We start from the raw sequence: 21,848 nt of genomic DNA on the forward strand, positions 1-21,848 counted from the left end.
ATCAGAAAAGCGGCGCGCAGTCTCTGTAAATTTGTATTTCTAAATTGAACCGGGTCTGTGTAAATAATACCGAAACTTTTCCCGATGAACAAAGTATAAGTAGGTAGGTAGAGTTGGTACAGGGCGAAGCGGGGGTGCAGCAACGGGCACAGGGAGAGACGACGTCGGCCGACTCCTTTGAAGTTCCTACGTAACGTTGAAATTTCCGTTAAAGAAGTTCGGCGGGCGCGCGGGGTATATCGGCGGCAGGGTACCGGAGTTTTTCGGCTCGAACTTGCCCGGATCGTATTTTTCGCTGTATATTTTCACCGGCTGCCGGCGTCGCCGCGGGTCGTTCGATATAACCGGCTCTCGATTTATTGGCAACGGGACTTAAACTCGTTCCCGCGGCCGGATACGCCGATGCTGAAATATTAATCTCGCCCCCGACGCGAAAAGAGAGACTTACGAATCGTTACTAACCGGTATCGAGTCGTTGCAAGAATTGTTCTTAACTACGTACTGTATAAAATATTATAACTGATGCAGGCTTCGATCGAGATCCGAATGTCAGTCAGAAATTTTCAACCGCGATTACAAAGAATTACGACCTCATGATTAATTCATGAATTAATTAAAAGTGAAGTCTCCCGGTCCGCTCTAAATCATTTAATTCGTTCAGGGACACTTTAATTGTAATATCCCCGGAGTGTCAGCCGGATCTGACAGCGAGTATCACGGTGCGAGTGCAAGACCCCTTTTTAACCCGTGCCCTCGTTGCGTACCACTTAAACCCGTTTAAGTTCAACTTCAATTAGCCCTTTGAGCGCGCCAGGCCCTTTGTATCGTGAAAAGGAATTGGCTTTGTACTTCCGTGGCCACTTTTGATGTTTTGTACAAGCCTCGGCTGCTCTCTCTGTAGCACCTACTTTTGATATTCTTCGCGAACCAAGTTTCCTCTCTCTCTCTCTTTTCTACCTTTATGTCGGTGCCCTTTGCTTTATTCTGTATCAAGAACGGATCTATACCCATTCGCGTTCGAAACGATTCTGTACGTAAGTTTCTTTAACTTGCTCGGAGGAAAGCCAGAGTAAAGTAAATATCTGTACTTTTAATAAGAGAGGTATTAGAATATTCCCTGTCATTATTATCATAATTTTCCGTCTATCGGATGTGAATGAAGACAGGCACTATAAATTTTCATCACGTTTTAACATCACAGTCGCCTAATGACAAAAGCCAGAGGAAGAAACTTGGTAGGAACGTTGTTGGATTGAAATACTGCACGTTGAATTTGATTTAGCAAGTGCTTCTTTATTAGCTGCCACATGTAGATGGTAGCTTACGTGGCAGAGCCTCGGCGCAAGCTCGAGCATAATGGAGCCACGTTCCGTGGCACTGGGAATTATTTACTCACGCCGGGAATGCGAGAGGGAATCGTTGTACGAACAGGCCGAGTCTCACCTAACCGGCGGTCGCGTGGTAATCCGCGTCGGAAATCAACGGTGAAAAGAGGAAAATGAAAGTAGCACCGGTCACCTCTTTTCTCTCTTCACCCTCCCGGGGATATCGTTCCGCAGATAAAACCGCATTGCTCGCAGACCCACGAGGCTGATCGACCGCGCACGCTACTTCTTCCTCGAAACTCGCGCTTCCTCGAAATCTTTGGGGAACGTGCGCGCGGAATGTCGATGCACTCGGCTCCTCGCCTTGTCGAACGACTTTGGCCCTTTCTTTGCACGCGCGAGTTGTGAATCCGAGTATTACCCAATTTTATTCATTAGCTCCGATCATCAGAATGGAATACGTCCGAGTGAAAATGGTGGGAAATGAGCAAAGATATTTATGATTAAAATAGGAGCCGCTCTTTCGATTAGTAATTTAATCTTTAATCATGATCGTGACGCGTCGTTACCCAATTTCGTCGCGACGTTTGGTACGACAAGCCGGGTCGTTAGGTGGGAACGTGGCTTAAGAAAGCTCTGGGCCAGACTCGATGAACGTGCCCGGTTATATCTGCCGGCTGTTGGACGACGGGCAGCCGGTCGACGCCGAATTCCGCCGTTTTCCAATAATTTTATTTTTGCTTTTAATGCGGCGTCCGCGATGGGATCGCGCAACGGCTGCCCGGCGGCGGTCGATGGCGCTTCTTGATACTAGATAAAACCGTGGAGCGACCGGTCGCTCGTCCACTTTCGGCCCTCTCTTCGACCATCTACCGTCCCTCTCTTCCTCGTTCATTTTCTCGTTCCACCAATACGTTGCTCTTACGTCGGGACGCGCGTAACCGCGAGTCCGTGCCGCGCAAAGATGCCATCGCGCCGGGCTCCGGGAACCCGGCGCGGCGCAGCGAGGAGAGATTGCCTTTTCGACGGCCTGCCCGCTAAGCCTACCGAAAGCATCCAAAGTCGATTCGCGGCGGATATTTATTGCCGCTGCACCCCTCGGCCACCGACGTTTTCCTTTTTCGATTCCCTACCCTCGCCGCGCCACGGCCGCCGTGTGATTGATCTGAATTCCTCGCCGGATTTTTCGAGATCGGACTTTTCGCTCGTAGGTCGATCGTACGTTTTTGCTCTCGCGGTTGGTTAACCAATTTTTTGCGGATTCGCGATCCAGCTCGATCCGATCGAAGTCTGTCCGGTAATTCAGTGATAACGTTTTTAATTGGTAGATGCATGTACTGTCTGCATTGACCGAACGGTCGAAGATCGTTCAAGGACTTGGATATCAATGAAACGCGTATCAGTTTGAATTTCATCCGATATTGACCTCTGTTTATGGTAAATTGATCGACTGTCCGGAGACTTATGGACGGGAATGGCGTACGGAATTCGCGTTACTTGAACCAGAAGCCGTTCGAACGAGGTCTCATGAATAACAAATGTGTTCCCTGGTTATTTCTCATGGCGGTGCTCCGTTTCCACGAATACACAGGGTTCACGGGTTATGTGTAAGCGAGAGGCCGAGTATCGAGAGGGCGGTAAATAATATCCACACGCGTGCCGGTACAGGCGTCAACCGATAAATCACCGGTCGCCGTGACAGGAAATTGAACTTTCGCGAATACTTATGCCCTCGTGATTATTCATGTCGATAGCGGTGCCGCCGCTCCTGGCCCACGTTCTATACTAAGTGAAAACCTGTGTGCTCTATTCCGGGTTCAGCCGGAGATCCACGTCATATTTTAGGCAGCGTTCCTTGATAATAAATAACGCCGCCTGTTCGGAAGGCTTGCAACCATGTTTTCTTATCGCGTTTCACTCCTCCTTCGCTCGGTTTTCGATAACAAATATGCGTGTCCAAACAATGTACGATCGTTAATAAAAATCGTAGCCCGTGAGATGATTTTGATAACGACCATAACTCCTGCTTTCATATAACTTGGTAATAATTAGTCTCGTCACACGTCGAGCACAGTTAGAATATACTTCTTGTCACGTTAATTACATTTTTATGGTAATTGAACATGAACGCTGTAACACGAAGATGAATTGTCTGTCCAAGAATTTTTAATTTATACCAGTGGTCTGAATTTCGCACGTTTGAGATACGTTGAAAACGGCCGACGATGAGCCGTTTCATTCTTTCCATTTGGCTTTTAGCTTCCTTTTTTTTTTCGTACCGTCGCCCGTGGTCGTCTCCGCGTGGCCATATGTTTTAAGTTAGCATACGCTGTAACCACTTTAATTAAGCGGCGCGCCGGCTTTTAATGAACCACGCGACGCGGTTTTTAATTACGCTCTCATTGACAAATTCCCTACACGGGCCGGTTTACCGAGGATTCATTGTGTTAGCAACGCCACTTTCGATTAGCGTGATTAATAGGATTTGTCAAATTATGTCTGTGTTTCATAGCATACAATAATTAAATAGAACTACAATTCCCAAAGCAATTAAACAGGAACAGGAGTTCTCAGACGAATTCATTTAATCTAATCAAAATTCTATTAACAATTCTGAGAAATGTATTTGTCAAACAAATGAGACTAGATTACGACAGTCTGCTGCGAACGCGTCGCGAAATAATAAAGCAGAGCTCGTAAAAAATAAGAGAGATGAGGATGGTTGGTGGAGAAAGTTTCCGCGCGATGTAATTAACTCTACAAAGTCGCGTCCCTCCTTTGGGTAAGTCCTCGTACACGAGGAGTGGTTTACAACCGTCCACGTGGTGCTTCGCGCGACGTGTCAGCGGGCGGAAAGCAGCCCGCACATAAATTCGAGCGGGTTAAAAGCCGCAGATGCGAGTCGTCGTCGCGGCACTAGTTTGGCCCACGACCAAGCCTCCGGTCGCTTTACAAAACAAAGGTTTCTTCAATTATCTTATTCTTTAAGAATCGACTAAGTGCGGCGTACAGTTTTTATTTCATTTTATTCTTTCAATAAGAGAGTTGAAATACGTTTCCTTTTTCGAAGATGAACTCATCATTGATGAATTAACGTTTTATGAATCATTCTATAAATTGAAATTCCTATTGCAATTCGCAATACTTGCATAAGAAACATCAGACTATGCTATAAACCTGTTTAATCTGTTCATGAATGAGGATTGTTTGATTAAATCGTATGAAATGTGAAATTATAAAAGGACGATTCAATTAAGACGACGAGGTTTGTGCGTGCGCGTCGCGCGAGACGAGGGATTAATCCGAATCCAGCGTGGCGGCATATCGTGTAGCCGGGAATGACTGTAAAACCGTGTTGTCAGCCCGAGATCTCTCGCGGTAACGTCGCTTGTTATCGTAGTCTTATTAGGTCTTAAGTCGGTTGTCGCTACGGAATGATACGGGTAGCGGCTTCCAGTGTTCACCATCCATTGTGCATGTACACGAAAGCTTGTTACCCCCGTATTCTTTATCAAGCTTCTTAATGCACTTTTGATTATCAGATAAACACTCAGCAATTCAGTTTATTAGGGATTATTCGCCTATTCTCATAATGATTTTTAAAAATTGCAATCAACGACCGAAGTAGCTGTTGACACGAGCGTCAGGATTCTGTTTACTGGGATTGATTTAATTGTAAGAATATAATCTATTGGCGTTGTTTCATTACTGGTAGGATCGATCGGGTGATGCGAAGTTGAAGAGCGGCTCGGATAGATCGTATCGCCGGATGATTTACCGAGTTTTTGCGCGAAGATAATGGGCCCGGGGCCAAGGAGCGCGTTCGATAGCCAATTTCTTCCGCCGATATACCCGAACGATAGAGAAAACCTTGGTTACGCGGCGCGCACCGCGGTAATCTCGTTTTTATCAGGGGGCCTGCTCGCAAAATCCTCCAATTAGCGCGCATAACATTACCGTAATTACGGTACCTACCGACTGCCGGGCCGAGGAGCCGCGGCATCATCGTATCGATAGGGTTAAATACGCCCTCGAAAACCGTACGCCCTCCGTTCTTGTTTCATCAAAATTATCTTCCACGTCTGGCTCATAAAAAATATTGATCAGTCCGACAGCAATTTCGTTCCTTTCAAGAATTCTCAATAGAAATTTCTGCCGCAGTTCTAATAAAGACATAACTCTTCACTTGTTCGTACATATAAAATTATAAGAGACTGGCAGATAGTTTATCAAATGATTCGTGCAATAAGACGTTTGGTATGTAACTTATTTATGAAACGACGAATGATACGAGAATTTTTCAAAACTGAACTGCTTGGCATTCGGTACTCCGGATGTCGGAAAGTTCTTTAATTAACGCTGCCGGGGCACTTCTTGCCGTTGAGGAGGTGGCAGGAGGCAATTTTCCGCCAACCGAAACTTCGCCGCGTCCCTCCGATTATTTACCGACTGGCGGGAACGTGTGAAACGAAAAACCGCGCGCGAAACCAGGAATTAAATTGGTCGAAATAAAAAGTACGAAGAATATTTCCCGTTCTACGATCTTAGCGGTCATACAATTTTCATGTGCAAACAGTTTTCTCGTATCTAGATTCGGTATACAGTCCTGTTGCCTCGCAGACGCGAAATAGGAAGGATTACATTAAAGATTGAAGGGTGGAGAATCGAAGAAACGGGGATAGGAACAAGATTGCGCGGAAACAGGGACAGACGCGGGAAAATCGTGCAACTCGGAACACGGGTGGAAAAGCAAACGCGAGGAAAGATTCGACAAACAATGCTGTTAACAATGCTTGCTAAAACAACGCCGGAAAATAAACAAGTAAGATGGATGTAAAATAAATAAGGGAGGAACGAAGTGCATTCGGCGCTGGACTGGATGAACGAGGATTCGAAGAAGCAAAAGGATATCGAATAAAAGGAACGAATATTCACGCGTTTCGTTTTAATGCAATGTTTATTACATAAAATATTCTACGAGAATTATAATAGTTCATTGAGGTATCGCTTCCCGTGGTTATTATTAATTTTTCTGCGAACTATGAACACGAGGCGTTGCGTCGACTAATTATTACACGAGGTCGCAAATTGGATCGATTTAATTGGACCGGAATAAAGGGGCGGACAACGTTCAATGAACATAATTGGTATGATCACCAATTGATCAACGAGCACGTCAGTTCGTGTAATAGATGCGGTGGTTGCGCCTGTGGACACGTTATTCAATTCGATTGTAACGGAACAATGCTGATAATGACGATGGTGATGAATAATTAATTTGTGCGTGTGGCTGACCTTTTCATTTGTTTGGCCACCGAATACTATCCGTCGCATAGAGTATTGTAACATGGGCGATTCTTCAGTTACAATTTTGTATAACAGTATCAGGAGTTCAGTAGGTTACTTATTATAGTAAAATTAATTAACTCCCAGGCTGTCTTATTATATTCTATAAAAAATAAGGATGGAACAAAAACGGCGCGAAGAACGTGGCCTACAGGATAATCAAAATCCCGGGTGCAAAAAGAAGCAGCCACGCCTGCGAAAAAGGCGAAATAAAGAGAGGTGCGAAACGAGTGGCAAAGTAACGAAGAGCGTATCACAAAAGAATACGCCGGGGAGTAAAAAAAGAAAATAGCCGAAAGCCACGGGGGAAACAAAGGTGCGTACACAATGGCGAGATGTGGGTGCTCGGCGTAAGCGTAATGTATGCCCGCATTGTTTACCGGGCGTCTTGGACGCGTCGCTGTGAGCGATTGCACGCTGGCAAACAAGCCTTGCACACGCGTGTCCACCCACCCGCACATCGCGGTGCGTATGTGCGTGCCCGACGCCCACGCGTCGCCAAGCGTTCGCCGAACCGCGAAAACCCGTCGACGTGCCGTTCGCCGAAACCGCCTAATTCCCGCCCGGTTCTGTCATGCAAATGCTGCCTGACGAAAGAACTGGACTACCGTGACCAAGTCGGTAAACCATTGTTGGAATCGCGCCACAAAATTTCTTAGCTGTTTCGTCGATTTCCGATTAAAACACATTTGAGAAAGTGATTAATTAGGAAATCGATATGGTGAATAGTTTACTGGAATTTTGTATCAGAATATGCAGTTTCATTTCGCTTTGGGGTAAAATTAACTACGTGAAACACAAACTTTTCGTCTGCATGCTTTTTTAATTAAATAGTGATAGCAGCTGTATGTGAAAGGAGTAACTGGTAATTCATCATCGATTGTGGATAGCCGATTGTTTAATTAAAAAGTAACTTGGCTTTCGCAAGCCAAACGAACACAATAGCTTAGTAATTATAAGCACAAAGCGTGTAGTATCAATTTTTCGAGCATACTCATATTCAGTGGAATTTAGACACGAATTTATCATACTTTTTCATATAACTCTCATGTACTGTTCTATTACATAAGACATGGGTACTAGAAGCTATTTCGTGTTCTTCCATCTAGGTGGCCAACGAGCTAAACGAGTTCTCGCAGTAGAATGAGTCCCTGCTTGGTATATGTAAGTCCGTCGTACCTCGAGAAATTAAGATCATACTTCACAGGATCACTTCTGTAGTTGATCTTGCCTTCTCTAATCCATAAATTAGAGTCGATGCAGCCACGATGACGAGACGTGGCTCCTTTCCCTGAGCGTGAGGACGACTTGGGAAGTTAACTTTGCTTAATTTCCCAGTCATCGATGATCGTTCACCCCTTGCACTCAGTGCGAGGGGAATGGGAAGTGGAGCTGTCTGAGTGGTCTTTTTAATCTTTATCAAATATAAATTTTCTTACAGCAGTAAAAGAACGATCAAATTGCATTCAACAGAAGTATTTCTATCTTAACATGTACAGGCAGACATAAAAATTGGCCGAGAGCCCAAATGGATGAGACTTACAGCTAGACAACTGAGAGGAGGAAAATGAACGAGAGCTCAACAAAAATACATGGACTTTCGGTCTATTCTCTTATGTTCATGAATTTAATCAGAAATGTAGTTCTGTGAGATTCTCAAATTCTAAATCTCATTGCCTACATCGAAGTTCAATAAAATCTAAAATAGAATAATAAAATTTTGTAACATATGTTCTGTAATCAGTGTAATGCACGCTCACAATCATTAAAGTTTTGTTTTGAATTTTAAATGAACATAAAAAAATTAAATGCACACTTTCTCGCAGTCGGTAGGACTCGAACCTACGCTCCCAGAGGGAATCTGATTTCTAGTCAGACGCCTTAACCACTCGGCCACGACTGCTTGTGGGGTACACTCTACTCTGGCTAACACCCATAGAGAAAGTAGTTATACAAAAATTAAGAAATGGTATTACAGTACTTCTTATAATAAAATACAATCTATAGATATTCCCTAAAAATATCTCGTGACACATTAAACACTAATATTAACAAACTCCAATTTATCTCCGACGATACGACAAAGGAGACAAAGCTACTGATTAACAGAATTCTAAATCGCGTATTTCGTGGGAACTGTATTTCATTAACTGTGTTCTATTCATTCAAACACTGGCTAAACGCGACAGAAACACAAAGCTGGCCAGACAGGAATCATCGTGAAACGGATGACGGAAAAGAGCGTGAGCGATGTCAAATCGTCGGGTAATTGCCACGTTGGATACCGCGGCTAATTAGCGAAAGTAGCGCTCAATGATGCGGCTAGCGCGTTTTAGCGATCGTCGGCGTATAAATTCACCCCTTAACTTGGTAATATCCATCCATCCCCTTTCCGCGCGCTCTCGACTAATGGCGGCGGTATTTGCACGGTAAACGCGCGTCGTTAGTTTCGTCCGGTCGAGGCTAAGGGCTTTATTTAACAGCAAACAGGAAGCGCGTGCTGCGCACCCAAAAACACGTTGTAACCCGTGCCGGATGACATGTCACCGTCAGGGGTGGAAACGCTGTACGTACAATCCTGTCCAAAATTCCTAAACACCCCTTGGATCTCTCGATCAAACGTTCATTGGATGCAGAAAGATCCGATAGATCCTTTTACGAAATTTCGATCGTCACGCAACCATACGTTCTCACTCGACGATACTACAAGAAATTTTTTATATAAAATAACACAAATCGTGTTCTACAACTTATGGAAAGGATTATACGTCGTGTGAAATTATTGGTGGGACGGCGAGAATTATTTTTTGGCCGAGTTGTTGATAACATCCATTCGCGCCACGTTTACACGTTTGCACTCTCTTTTATCGATGCGATAATTAGAAAGGCTGTGTAAACCTCGCGTTTCATTTAACATTCACCGTCCCAGGCTCGCGGTGTGGTCTCCATTCACACGTCCCGTCGAAAGATAAGCTGGCTTGTTTATACACTTTTTATCATATAACGTTAATACCCCAAAGGGCGTATGCTCGAATAAATTCGAAGATCAGATAAAAGTATATTTAGTGAATTATTCGACGATACAGCCCGTCCCTTGATAAGAAGAAAGGAACTACCCTCGCTTTATCGTTTTTCATACACCGTTACATCCAGCCTTATCAGTCCACTTCCCCTGTAATAAAAATAAGACCGCAGGCTCATTTTAAATATTCAGAAGCCTGCTCTTGTATACCCGAGGCTCGCGTTCCTGTCGATTCTCGTTTCCGACTGCCACGACGGAGACAAAGCTCTTGGCAGTGGTATAAAACAGCGGCTGGGATTAGCCGATTCCCGAAGACGCGTGCAGCCACGTCTTCGAGAGCCGATTCAGGCGCAGCCAGGCGTTAAGCTGATAGCTTGGTCGTGACGTCGGATGAGAATACGCTGCGAAAAGCGTTCGTCTGAAACCTACTCGCAGGGATAATGCCTACCAACGAGTTACAGTACAGACTTGTCTGTCAACGAAGCCAGAGATTAAGCCAATGCGTTCACCTCCTGCTCCTCTGAATCGTGCAGCTGTCTGTTAATTATTTGCCTCTTCTTTCCTAATACTCCCATTCTTCAAATTTCTATTGTTCGCTAGTTTTGAATAGGCCTGAATCTCAAGTTTTGTTAGAGTAACAAAGAAATTGTGTTTAAGGAAAAATGGCAGATTCTTTAATATATGATTTAATTGATATTGAGTACCTATTTAGATTTATTCACTCTTATAGTGATTTTCTATCCCTTTCGTAATACACCTGCACATGTCCATTTCTCGTTTTTACTTCGTGCCAGCTCATTCTTTTTTATATCTTTAACACTCGCAACACCACTTCTGTCACATCCTCAACAGACTCCACTTCTTATCTCGCAAGAAGAACGTTCCCATCCTTTTATTTCACCCCCTAACCAGTCTCACCCTCACCTGCGCTGTCTCTGTTTCGAGTCCTCACCCGGCGACGGTTACAAACGATAGCCCGACTTTCCCCGCGACGGATTTAAGTCACGTTCGTCCCGCTTAATCCTCGGGAATTCTTTCTGGGATTCACGAGTCGACGACACGAACATAATTAAGACGTAAACGCGTGGCTCGAGGCCTTAGCCAAGGCGTTCAGGTCTAAATAATTATTGCCGGGGCTGAAAAGGCTTTGGAACGGTGGCGAACACACGAGTATCGCGGTCTGTTACCTACTCGTTGCAGAGCTTTTTCGACCCGGATGATCGATGACTGAGATCGCGAGAATTGTCTGCGAAGCGGGTCTAGGGAACGGGTCGCTCTCGGGGGTGCTCCAGAAAGATATATACCATGGATCGCAGGGTACGTTTAAGGGTCGGAGACGCGTGGCTTAAGCATGATTAAGTGACGAGGGATTCGCTGGTGTTTAATTAAATGTTTGCTGTAGCAGTGTCCTGGAATTTCAGTTTATTTCATATGAATATCTTTCACAATTTTTACTGCTGCTCGTCGGTCTGCAATTTCTTAATAGAATAATCTACGTGATCAACGCGATGCAATATTAATTTCATTTCGTGAATATCGTTACAAAAGCTTGCATCTGCTAAATGTACATTGCATCGAGCCTTTAAAATTTTTGTGTAAACGCAATACGGGTAAATGCGTTTGAGCGAACGTGATTAAAAAGGCGAAAAACTGGCGCGTACAGATTGCCTCCGGCTACCTTCGCGTTACGCGGCCTTTTAATTTAAGTACGAGGTATTTTAATAAAATAATTGAACGCCGGTGAAAAACTAATGAGGAACAGGATTAATTGGGAAACGGACGTGAACGAATATCTCCGTACTGTAGATAATCGACATCTGTACGCCGCGTTTGAATATTGTGTTATAAAGTCAGGAAGAATCGTCGGGTTTCAGCACCGAGGGAAAGCGCGCCGGGTTTTCTACAGTTTGCCTCTTTTCACGCGATACTGGTTAATCCTTCGACCGAATGAAATCGCTCTTTCGCGTTCCCTTTTTCCGGTCACCCGATTTTGCATTTATATCCGCCGCGAGCCGTTGAATTATTTTTAACAATTTAACGCAATCGGCGAAAATGTTTCCAGCGAAATCGGCACTTCGTCTTTACTCTGAAACGGAGCAAATGCGAAATTTAATTTAACTATTGATATAATTTTCGACAGCCCTCGAAAGTCCTTTCCCGGATGATTTTTTAATCGTGTTTCGGATGTACATTGATCAAGCGTTAGTAGGAATAGTTGCACGTTCCTCTAACAGGAGTCCTATAAAAATCGGAAAGGGCGAGAGGTTTTAAAAGCAGCTCTGATCCGAGAATAAAGACAGAACTAACTCCGGCGAAGTACGGGATCGTACATTCCAGTGGTCGTAAGGATGGGAACGAGAATGTGAACCAGCCATCTGCGACGTTCTTCGACCGAAACAAAACTTGTGAAAGGAGTACCGGTCGGGTTGTAAAAATGATTCTTCCAAACACGCGTACGTCCGAGTTCCGTACACTCTCATTCACAAGTTGGCGAGCAGTTTTCTCTAGATAAAAATTAGGTCAGGTCAGGTGTTAAACTTTCATGAGAGTCCGAATCAATGACCATTTGCTCTGCGAATGTTCCTTAGGACAAGTAAACGGGTTATCTGTATTATAAATCGAAGAATCGTTCTCACATCTTCTTCGCAGTTTTTGTTAACTACCAGTTGACTTATGAATGGGAGTGTATGTCAGGACCGGGTGTAAACACCTGTACGGGGAAAAGCTGGGACATCCCTTGGGAGCATAAAGCGGCATTGTTCCCGGGGGACGTCGCCTCTGTAGGTAGAAACGTATGGTAGAAGGAGATTCGTCCGGCGAGGCACAATGCGACACCAATGTAGCGATCGTTATTGCTAGTTTATTGCTCGTAAATCGCCGTCGCGGCCTGAGCGTCCTGTGCCCGTACAAGGATACGAGCGTATCTTTTAAAAGGGCGTCTCGACGGGACAGTGTCACAGCCTCTTTCCTCTACTCTTAAAAACGAAACGAGCGTCTCGCCACGACCACCGACGAGACCAAAGAATTCTACTTCTGCCTCTTCTCCTTCTTCGTTTTTTATTCAAGTCGCACGGAGCCTCTTAACGCGTACTATCTAAATTCAAGTCTAATCGGTTCTTAACGAGAAGCTCACGTTTAATGTTATTATTTATGAAAATAGTCACAAATTCAGTATCAAATTGAATTGTAACCAGAAGTGAAGTTCATAAGAAATATTATAACTTTTATAAGAAATTTTAATTCAATATTTTAAATATGAAAGACAATCTTATATATTTCTCTGCGATATATTAAGATAAAATTTCATAAGGAAGTCAGTGGTTAATTCAATTAAATGGAATAGTTTATTATCATTATTATTAATCAGCGCGGTTTCGTTAACGATTAAAAAATTATTGAAAGCAATATGATTTACTCTTTTGTCAAATTCAAGAAGCGAGTTGGAACAAACGTCGGAGCGAGAACTAAATTTATGTCCTAGTCCTGTAACGATTTAGGACGGAACGATCCTTTCCTCACACATACATATGTACATATAGCGCATGTATACAATATATACACACACATACGAGCAGAGTAGTGCCAGCGAATGGTCTAATACACATTGCATGATATACAAATTTAGATATTCAAAATAAATGTTTGAACCTCTATTCCGAACATATTATTGGGTGATCTAATTATTTCTGTTATTTTCTGTTACAGGTAAGCCGATGAATTTTCCTCACATTGAGATTGAACTTTTAGCAGTATGTAAGTTAATTATACGATTTGTCAATTATTATTTTAAGAACGGAAAACAGTCGCTGAACTGCTAATTATAATTTAAATGTGACCCATTTCTACTGGGATCAGATTGCTGTATAAATTATACGAACATTTTAAACGTGATTATTTTACTAGCTGTATTATTCGAAGAACCCTTTTAAATTTTCTGATGTTATAAAAACTGTCCTTCTCGTATCATGAAAGTTATAATAGATACAGAAATATGATTCTGATTATATCCTCGAGTAAAATATTCGTATTAATATCAGATCGATCTGATACAATCGGAAGGTTAATTTCCGAAACTTCTCGAGTTTCCCAAGTAGTCTCGTTCTATATTTCTCTCGAACTTTGACTAAATATCAAACCGGAAAGGAAAACTCGGTTTTTCCCAGAGACCGCAAATCTCGGTGGGAAGAGAGTCGAACTTCCAGTTTTCCCAGTTCGCTTTTATTAGAATTAAACCGGACCATCGTACTGGTTGCTCGACAAGAACTTGTACTCTTCCGTCGAGAGATTGCAATCAAAACATTGATATTACTCTTCTCGTTTGAAATATTCAGCCAAGATGAAGAAAAGGAATTAATTCGTACAAACTTTTTTTATACTCTTTTTTTTTTCTGAACAACGTCTTTCAAATTAGTTTTATAGACGAAATCAATTTCTCTGACACATTCGTTTGCCATTTTTGTAAACACGAAAAACGTACAAATCCCTGGCATTATTTCGGTTCGGAAAAAGTCAGTGGACACGTTTTCAACAAGCTACAGCTTGCATCAACAACACCTTTTAATCCGTGCCGCGTGGCCGGAAGCTCGGAAACAAATCGTCGTATCTGTTGCGAGGAAACTCTGTAACCCGTTGAAAGGTTTTCCATTTGTCACCGTTATACGCGTATGTATCATTTCCGCGCCGGTCGCACCCTAGCCGTGGGAACATAGTAATGCCGTCCAGCTTGACGCCTGCCCTCGTTCCCGTTAAATAATTACATTGCGTAACATTAAACAGATACGCGCTCGTTCATAAGTCTTTGATACGTGTAAGCGAATCAGCCGTTCGCATGGGTATTTTAGATGAATTAGGTTCGTGATATTTCAGTGAACAAGTTAAATACGACAGGGATATCGGACACGGTGTATCTTGTACAATAATTATATTCAGATAACGATTGAAATTGGTTTGTCGGGGATAAATTCATCGTTTAAATTTGATATTCTCAAATAATTTCACGCAACGTGCGATCTGTTCCGATATTCGACAGAGTGCAACGATCAGATTTACAATCGTACAGAAAGTAGAAAATATTCAGTCGAGCATAGAACGGAACATCGTGCCTTTCACTTACACCTGTAAACCGTTTTTCGTATAAAAATCTCGGGCATAGGAAGCAGGTTTTAATTTGATGTTATCTAGCAGCGAGGAAAGGAAGAAATGGAACGAGACGGGCTGGGGCACTGTGGACCGGGGCATATAAATTACGTCCAGGACGTCGTCCGATGTAAATGCAATACAAATTGGACCGGGCCACTTATTATTATTCATTGGGGACATTTGTTAGCTTATCTGACGGCTCTCCGATTCTTCCTCTCTCCGGTTCTCGTTCCCGGCCACGACTTTTTCGTGCTCTATGTGCTCTCCTTCTGCCGGCACGGAGCGCTCGTTGATTATTACCTGTTAAATGTGCCTCCGCTGAAACGCGACCGAGGCCGCATTTAAATCGCCGCCGGTTCATTTACGATCCGTGGCGACGCACGGTTTTGATCGAACTTAATCTGTTCCTGAAAAAAGATTCCCGAACGAGCGGAACATAAATTAAAATATCACCGAAACGGTTTCAAAGTGCATACACTGTGTACAGTGATTATTTATTGCATCGTTCGGCCTCGCGATTGATTTATTTCGGGAAACGATATCGGGCAGGAAATGTATGAGTAGTAAATTTCGTATTATCGGCCGACCCAATAAAATCTGTTGCCAGACAACGGGTTCGAGCTCCGCGAGATTCGAATAGACGTCGAAATCTGTTAACAATAAAAGAAGTGAAACCCGGTCACGATTACTCGGCGTTCCGAGCTACGAAAGCTTGAATGGGGAATAATGGGCATTGATACTGTGTACACCGACAAAAGGGCCACGGGGATTCTATACAGCCGTGGACGGTACAGTTACCTCGCATTTGAAATTCCAAGACGCGAGCTTTTATACTTAGCGAAACACAAAGCGGACCGGCGATTCTTCTTTTAACGAGATAAGTGTCGTGTCGCGAACGGGCCGGGAAGAGACCGTGGAGGGAGAGTTCTTGGTGAATTTTAGCCGTCAGAAAATTTTCTCATTAACCGATGGAGATAATCTCTCTCTCTCTCTCTCTCTCTCTCTCTCTCTCTCTCTCTCTCTCTCCTCCCGGGCCTCTCCGTCTCTATTATCAAGCTCAGGTTCGAGGGCCGCTTTAATCTCGGGGAGACGGGGGGTCATTGTGGGTCGCATTTCCGACCGACAAGTCGTCCGCTTTGTGAGCGACGAATAGAATAGCGTGGCGCGCGGTCGAGGTCATTAAATGAAGTTAATTACGCCTGTATAATCCCGCGAACGAGGTTGGCAGATTCTCTCTTGCGGCGCTCGAACCGCCTCCCCCGTTCGCCGGCTGGCCCTCCGGTGGTGGCGAAAGCGGTGCACGACAATGCCGATTACAGAACAAATTGCTCCGCCATGCGATGCAACGTCTTAATTGTGACGCTCCGTACGTGGCTCGTTTGCGGATGAAACCGTCGCGTCGGACGGATTGCGAAATTAACCAGCGCTCGGTCCACCCCCGCGAGTTCGCTCCCAAATACCGGGAACTCGATTAAGAATCCTTCGCTCCAAGGATTTTCCTAATTATTGCTACTGTCGGAACATTGAAATTGATTCTGTCCAATGCTTCTAAAATGGATTTACTCTATTCATGTCTCTGTCGTACGATTAATAGAATTTAGAGCGACAGTCTTTGTCCGTAAACTTTTTTAAACCCACTTTGAAATGTAGATTTCGTAATGGACCGCCATGAAAATGAACTCGCTCCAGGTTCAGTTATCCGCGAATGCAGATTTCGCAACTTAGATTCGATTACGTCGTCCCATTGTACATACAGCTCGGGCATTGTCGTCGCATTCGTTACACGCGATAGTTGTAGCAATTAATTAATTACACGTGCGCGAACGAAAACGCGAGTCCGTCCGCGTTTCGCAGCCGGGCAGGAAACCGCGGAACAGCCCATGAAAACGAAGAAACAGCGGCCCCCGTGGTACGCGTTTTGCGTACGGGATGCTCTCTCTACCAGAAGCAATTTCCATGCATGGTCGAACTGAATAATTTCCGGTGGTCCCGTTGCCCTGAATCTTTGCTCGTGCATGCAAAGCCGAGGGAGGACCACGGCATTACGAAGTCCGTAGCGATCACCGTCTCGTCTAATTCGATATTGTCCCGGGAATTTCACAACAAAATGTCTCAGCTTTCATTCCCCAAATCATTGTCTCGTTCGAATTACAACGATTTAATTGAAACACATTCACAGTCGTTACAAGAATTACTATCTACGAGCTTGTATAATTTAGAAACATGAATAATAAATTTATTGCGATCGATCGATAGTTCGCACGGGTCAGCAGAATATTTCGACTTGTACAAATTCATTTGGCCAGTGGAACATGGGCCCATAAAAAGCATAGAATGTTCCGTCGGGTTAATTTTAATGCGGTAACCGAGATATTTTATTGGCGCGGATATAATCCTATCCCGGCCTCGGTGGCCAATGGGTAACAAAATTTCATGGTAAGTTAAATCACTTTATGACCGGGGCGTTTATTTGGCCTCGGCCGCCGTACGGAAGCTGCAAAATTAATACCCGGCCGCACTGGATAAACATATCTTGGGAATTGTCTTTAACGAGGACAAATGTTACCGGCCGGGGGATCAACATAAATTTCTGCGAACATTATAGAATATTTTATGAGATATAACGTGTTATTTCATCGTGTCAGTCTAGTCGCGTCCAAGCATCAAATATTTAGAGGATCGTCAAAAGTCTGTTTAGAACGAAACGATGATTTTAAACTTTTGACAGAGTTTTACAATTCTCATCGCTTTTTAATATACTTTCATATCGTTTCGGCGTGGAAACCTTACATAGAATTTGTATTGTATCGAGCCGAGAGTTCTGATCAGTAAACAGTGATGGGAAAAGGGTACGGCGAGAATCACGCGAGGAAGGCAGTTCCATTAAAAGAATCCTAAATTGAAAGCGAGACCGCGTCGTTAAGGAACCGTGAGCGTCGTACAGAATCCAGATTTCCTGCGCGGCGCGGCGGGATAGATTGCTAATCCTCAGCCTCTCGACTCTTTTCTCTCGGTTTCACCGGACGGTAGAAGGGGAGTCCGTCGAAGAGGAGAAGAAGACGAAGAAGAAGAAGAAGAAGAAGAAGAAGAAGTTCCGATCGTGCTCCCGTCCAGACCTCCTCCTCTTCGTTCGCCGACCCTGTCGGGCATTCTTCGCTCCTTAAGGGCGCGCGGAACGCAGAAATGGCGGCGAATGGAAACGGGAAATTGTCGGCACTCGATCCCGCTCGGACGTAAACGAAGACGTAGTGAGGCGTGCAATGATCAAGTATATCTGCGGAAAGATTAACGACTGGTCGGGGGCTGCGGAGCAAGCCGAGCGGACCAAAGAGGAGGAAGAGGATCGACGGGCAGAGCGACGAGAGAGCGAGCCCGGGCCAATTACGGTCGTCGTTGCTCCGATCCGTCTCGCCACCGCGATTTCGACTCGTCGATTCTGCCCGATTTAATCGAAGTTCGACGCTTGCCCACGGCCGCAGAAAACGTCTAGAAAGTTGTCCCACCCTGCCCTGCTACCCATCCGACGCGAACTGCACGACCCCCGTTTCACGAATCTCCTACGACGCTCGACGAACGTTCCGAATTAATCGTCATAGACCTCGACCGACGAATTAGGAAACATCGAACATAAGAAATCGTAGATACAGTCCGATGAAACTTCTGTTCTCGCGGTGTATTCTAAAATCTGTGACTGGGAGCGTAGTCGGTCTAAAAGTTCAGAAGAAGTTGCTGCACTCGAGATTTTGCTGTTAAAAGTTGAGCTTCTCTCTCTCTCTCTCCTCTCTTCGTGCACAAGTCTGTAGAGACTTCGGTTTTCGAGCTCCGTTTGAGTTTTTGACGAAGATCAAAAGAGATCGGGATTGACTCTGATGAGGATTGATGGTCGGGATCTTTTACGTTTCGTAGCCAGAATTTTCGAAAAGTTTCCACTTTATCTATCATTGTTAGTTCTCGTGGTTGGAAATAGATTCTTTAGTGTTAATACCAGAGAATTTGAAGTAAGTACATACAATATCGTACTTCTTTCTTGGTATCGAAGAACTTTTATTAGATCTTCTCTTAAGTTACTTATTCCATTGAACTTTTGATAGAAGTTGGGCAAGATCAATTTCAGTCAGGTAATCAATAATTCCAAGTGATCCGTCATTACGATCGACACGAATCCATTAGATTCTAGCAGTTATGTAAGTAGCGTAATCGAGAAGCCAATGGTCGAACAGAATCTACCCATTACATTAATAGAGATCGATTACTGAATCCTAATTTTCTCAATAATTATCGAATATACAATTTCCTTTACATAAGAAACAGGATATTCAAGTATGAAGTTCAGTGTCAGAATGCAATTTCTTTCTATGTTGTTATTTTGTTCGACTAAAAATAATCCCCGAGTTCATTCCTCGCTTCATCTCCCCGACCGTTTTCAATTTCTATTAACTGAAACGTCTTTATTGCAAATTCAATTAACCCGGTTTCCCTCGTGCCCGCGACGGTACACCGTCTAAACGGATTTCGAATTCGCGAAGGAAGCATACCGGCGAAGGAAACAAGATATTCTCCTCGTTAACGAGATTTTGTAATATACAACGAATTTGCCTGTCGCGTAACCAAAGTCCTAAGTCGTTCAGTAAGATATCGCTCGAACCGGTTATTAAACGCGTGCACAGTCAGGAATTGCGAGTGGCTCGGCGCGAGTTTTAACCGTACCCATTATCGCGAACACGTAATCTCGTAAAGAGAAGGACGTCGGTATGGGTTATAGAACTCGCGATTCCCGGACCGTGGCTACCATCGGCCCATGAAAACGAAGTAGTTTCTAAACGATTCTAGACACAGCACGAGCCAGCTCTTATTTACAGCAATTTTACAACGCGCTTCACTCGTTACCCCTGCTGTTTATGTAAATTTCAATGCACTTACTCGGATTATTTGAATCATCAATAGAAAGAACGAGCATCGTGTAGTTAGAGCTAAAAAGAGATAAGAGAGAGAGAGAGAGAGAGAGAGAGGGAAGTCGAAGTGGTTTCGATTATTACATTTAAAATAGAAAATGTTTTATCGCGAGAGGGAGGTGAGTGCGTCTCGTCGCCGAAATATTTATTGGCCCTTAACGATCATTAGGGAAGCCCGAAAACAAATGGACACGCTCGCTGCGAAGCGTGATCCCCTTTGATAGCGGACAAACGTCCTCCCCGGCAGCCGGGTCTTTCGTTACACGGCCGGATACGGATTCTACAGGTGCGCTCTCGAAGCTTTCGTGTTACTCTCCTCGTTATTGGCCATTCCGATTCGTTTCCTCTTATTTTTAATTCGTCCGCGCTTTTTTCGTTACTCGGCCCGTACTTTTTGTCGGGGCATTCGTTACCGTGAAACATTAGGCAACTTTTATGTCTTGTATGCTTTTTAATGGCCGGACGGGGGAATGATAAAATAAATGGAGTGCCGTTTCGCAGTCTATCTCGACCCTCTACCCGATTCGTGCCAGTGAACTGTTCTAGCATTTTGACTCACGTCAGGATCGTTCGTGAAATTCTTGTTTTGGTTCATTCGCACTCTCGATTTAATCGTCGGCCTACGCCTCGTTTTTCATACTTCAAAAGGCGCGTTCAGTTATCTACGAGGAAACAGGGAATACGTGAAATAATTCTCGGTCGGGGGAGCTTAAAGTTTATTTGCGTAGCCCCGTGACACGAGAGCCCGGTGTACGGACGCGACCCGTTGCACTGAAATAAGAGACTCCACTTAAGCGACAGATTTATGCGAACGGATATAGGTACCTCTACGTACGTACGCGCTTCTCACAAAAGGAACTCGGTACTTTTTCCCGGTCTTTTTGACGTTTTTCGCGCCGCCGCCGCCGCCGCCGCCGCCGTGCCATACCGCCTCCTCGTGAATTACGATCCCCGGCGCACACGTTTTTAGTTTATAATTTCGCGTCCCGTCGCAAAGGCTCTGTGACAAGCCTCGAATGAAATCCCGCGACTACGTCACAAGTACAAGTTTCCCTCTTTCTCGCCGAGGTTTCCAGTTTGTAAAACGCAAACTGATTATAAAAATGATTGAAGGCCCTGTGTTTGAAAGAACTTTGCAACTTGAATTGTAGACGATCGAATATGTAATGCAATATTAAAATCCATTGAATAATATTTTTTTTTTTAATATAATAGAGTATATTTGTTGAAATCTATAGAGTCAAAGACAAAGCGTTTTGTTATGCGCCTCTCAATCGTGTTTCGTCTGTGAAACTCTTTGAATCTAATTTTGCAAATCGCTTCGCGAGGAGAGCGTGTCCGGCTGGCGTGTCGCCAAGGTATCTCGCGGCGTGGGTATTTTCGGGATCGTGGACATAAAACGGGGAAGATTTACAACGGTGATGCGACCCGCTCAGGGCCGAATGTATGTTTTTCGAAGCGTCCGAGGCCCCCGCGAGCCACCGCGAGTCAAAGATCGGCCGTAAAACTCTGATCTACGGCTTGCACCTACTCTGCCGTGCTCTCGTCGCTTTCCTTTTCGCCTACTCTTCATTTCTTCCAGCCAGAAAAGTTCTGAATGAGACCTCCCTGTGGAAATCGGTTACCACACGACATGTAAATTTACGTTGACTATTTTCAAGGATAACAGCCTGTGTTCTCCAATGCCTGGAGAAAGCATTGAGGATTTATTAGTTCCAGTGGAACGGTATGAAAAATTGATTTAAGAGATATACTTCATTCCTTAACGAATAGAGTTAGAAGGGCATAGGACCTTTCGTGTATCTGGCAACTAGAGTTACAACTTTCGTTTTGTGTATAAAAATTTTTTTATACACAAATTGTGGGCACCGTCGTCCTCTGCAAGAAAAATTCTTTGAATTTTTCTTCTAACTTCGATATTTAACAAGTTACATATCATTATTTGGCATTTTATTGATGTTGACAAAATCCGACCATTCCACCGTCGAATTGGCGAACTTTTGGAAAAAAATTTCGTTTTTCCTCAATAACTCCTAAACTGTAGGTCTTACAGGAAAATTGCAT

The 21,848-nt window shown here is 44.1% G+C and overlaps 1 protein-coding gene and 2 non-coding genes across 3 annotated transcripts in view; 2 read left to right on the forward strand and 1 right to left on the reverse strand.

Annotated features, from left to right (window-relative positions):
- Positions 1-21,848, forward strand: part of alpha-Man-Ia (alpha-Mannosidase class I a) — a 284,265-nt gene that overhangs the window by 72,101 nt on the left and 190,316 nt on the right. The window lies entirely within an intron of this gene.
- On the forward strand, positions 7,862-8,076 carry LOC113464252 (small nucleolar RNA U3). Its single transcript, XR_003389103.1, has one exon. It is a non-coding gene; the product is annotated as a small nucleolar RNA U3 (small nucleolar RNA).
- On the reverse strand, positions 8,493-8,574 carry TRNAS-AGA (transfer RNA serine (anticodon AGA)). Its single transcript has one exon. It is a non-coding gene; the product is annotated as a tRNA-Ser (tRNA).

The sequence above is a fragment of the Ceratina calcarata genome, unplaced genomic scaffold (genome assembly GCF_001652005.2).
Source record: "Ceratina calcarata isolate Rehan_Ccalc_2016 unplaced genomic scaffold, ASM165200v1 scaffold308.2, whole genome shotgun sequence".
NCBI classification, from domain to species: Eukaryota; Metazoa; Arthropoda; class Insecta; order Hymenoptera; family Apidae; genus Ceratina; species Ceratina calcarata.